Source organism: Panthera uncia, unplaced genomic scaffold (genome assembly GCF_023721935.1).
Source record: "Panthera uncia isolate 11264 unplaced genomic scaffold, Puncia_PCG_1.0 HiC_scaffold_945, whole genome shotgun sequence".
NCBI classification, from domain to species: domain Eukaryota; kingdom Metazoa; phylum Chordata; class Mammalia; order Carnivora; family Felidae; genus Panthera; species Panthera uncia.
The window spans coordinates 4,528-7,046 of record NW_026060139.1 but is presented as its reverse complement, the minus strand read 5'-3'; the positions used below and the strand labels follow the sequence as shown (position 1 = coordinate 7,046).

The 2,519-nt window shown below is 40.4% G+C and overlaps 1 non-coding gene across 1 annotated transcript; it reads right to left on the bottom strand.

Moving 5' to 3' along the window:
* Positions 1 to 1,850: 1,850 nt before the first annotated feature.
* Positions 1,851 to 1,959, bottom strand: LOC125918524 (U6 spliceosomal RNA). The gene has a single exon (XR_007456466.1). It is a non-coding gene; the product is annotated as a U6 spliceosomal RNA (small nuclear RNA).
* Positions 1,960 to 2,519: the final 560 nt, after the last annotated feature.

Here is a 2,519-nt window from a genome sequence, read left to right as displayed (position 1 = left end):
GGGTAGCTACCTAATTTGTTCACAAAGCTTAGCAAATGCTATTTAAATCATAATATAATAAACCTCTTCCAAGGAAGTTATTTAGTAGGGGCAGCAGATCCTGTCAGTAAAGGCTGACATTGGCAAACACCTGTCCTGTAGAGTTAAGTGCCCAGAGGCAGGTGTTCTTACATTTATTATGCTTCTATTGTGCTTTTCATCAGTACTATAACACCTAACTGAAAATGTTGATAATTTGAAAGATTTCTTAGTGCTTTATCAGTAAGAGCACACACACCCCATTCATTCATTGAGATGAATTTATTACTTTTCAGTCATTATTTAAGTAAACCAAGTCCATGAAATTCCAAAGTAAGATATTACCACTTTCCCACTTTCCTGCCTGCAGTGTTAATTCTCCTTTGGAAGACAGTCATCTTGCCTGCTGGATCCTTCTCTTAGTCTGACTCTGTTTGATATGAGATCAAAGGGCTTTCATTTTCTGTATCAATTAGGCTGGCTGTCTTGTCTCAATGAGATTAAGTAGCCTCTGGAGAGTAGTGACACCAGAACAGCCATAGATGAGCTGATGGTTAGCATACAATATGGCTGTCTTAATTCTTTCTAAATGATAGTTTGTCTAGTCTGATGTCTCTCTTTTATGGTCGTGTCTGAAGCTCATTTGTTCAGGGCAACCATGCAGCACACACCAGACCTGATAATCAGTAGTTTGAGTTTCTAAAATGGCTGGAGAGACACATCAATTCTCTCCCAGGCTTATGATGTTTCCCATACTAAGGCGAAGTCCAGGTTTGGTTGTTGTGCCTTTTTATATTTTTTATTTTTGGTAGGATACCAAGTACTAGAATATTTTACTCCAAATAAAATGTAAATCTTACACCCAAAATTTGCCTTGAAGTTGCTTAAAGGAAGCATTATCAAAAGCATTTGTGGAACCCCAAGCAAAGCTATGTAAGCCCAGTATTAGTCCTGCTCTATGTAGATTCTTCTGTATCTAGAAGCTTGTGATCTGAATTTCCCATAGTCATTTTTGACTACCTTTCTTGAGATAAGACTTTAACGAACTCACTGGAGAAACTGAAGCAATGTGTTTAAACGTGTTTATTAAGACAATGGTGTTTATTAACAACAAGACACTGGTGTTTATTAACAACATCCTCTCTCAGTATATTCACGCTCTTTTCACCTTCAGAGATTTCCTCACCAGCTGCCTTGTCAAAAAAAAAAAAAAAAGATCGTCAGGGATAAACTCACTGATGTGGCCTTCCTCACCATCTTCAGACTTTTCTCGGCTTCAACATGTGCTTCCTTCTTCCTTATTATCCCAGAAGAAAATATTCCGCCACTTTCCAAGCCTTGGCTTTCACCCTGAGCCTCCAGAATCTGGCTTCCTCAGTTATCTCCCCTCCTCTCATGTACCCTTTCTCTTCTGGGTACACACATGTGCTCGAGACTCCACCAGACGTTAAAGAAATAAAAAACAGTGACAAAAACAACCACTCTTTCTTTAGCTCAACTTCCTTTTTTTCTGGGCTAATGCCTTACATTTCACCTTTTCATCATCAAATTCTCAAGAAAGAAGGCTCATGACTTCTTCTATTCATTAGGTCCTATTCTCTTTTTTTTTCTTTTTCTTTTCTTTTCTTTTTTCTTTTTTTGAATAATAAACACCTCTTTTACATGACCGAAGACAGGAGGGAGGAAGATTTATTTGCCTTTTCAGGCTTTGGTTTTCCTCAGATAAAACTCTAGCTCCTTGGGCACTTAGCCATCTACTCAGCCACACCGGCAGGGGCTTGAAGTGATGCACACAAGAAGCTTGGCCTCCTGGAACTGCTCCTCCGGAAGACAAAAGTATGGAATGCTTCATGAATTTGTGGGTCATACTTGCGCTGGGGCCATGCTAATCTTCTCTGTTAATCATTCCAATTTTAGTATAGGTGCTGCCAAAGGGAGCATGGTCCTATTCTCTTTTTAATTCACTGCCATCGGATTTCTGCCCCCACCCTACTGCTGTCACCAAGGTGGGTAAGAACATTGAGTTACCACTCCATGGACACTATCCTACTAGCCTCTCTTCTCCATTTGCCACTAACTGTTACTATCTCCAGACGGAAAGTCTTCTTCTCTTCTGAGTTCTGCCTCACTTCCTCTCCTGGTCATCCTCATGTATCCTTCTAAGTGTTTTGCCTCTTCCCTTATTTTTTTGTCCCTCGGTCCAGCCCTTAGAAGTTGGGGTTCCCTAGGGTTTCTTTCTCACTTGTTTCTTCTCCTTCCGCTAGTCCCCTTCACCCTTAGGCAATCTCATGCTTTGGCTTGATTTCTCCTCCATCAGTAGATCTGTATCTCCAACTACTGAAAGGAATTCCCTTTGAAGCACCTAAAAATTCAACATCTGGTGAAGAATTGAAATGACACTATCCCTACAATTTGTTCACAGAAATTTCTTCTCCCTTTCTCCCTAGCTCAGCCAAAAAAAACCCTGTCATTCTCCCAGAGTGAACTGTGACCTTCCTCTA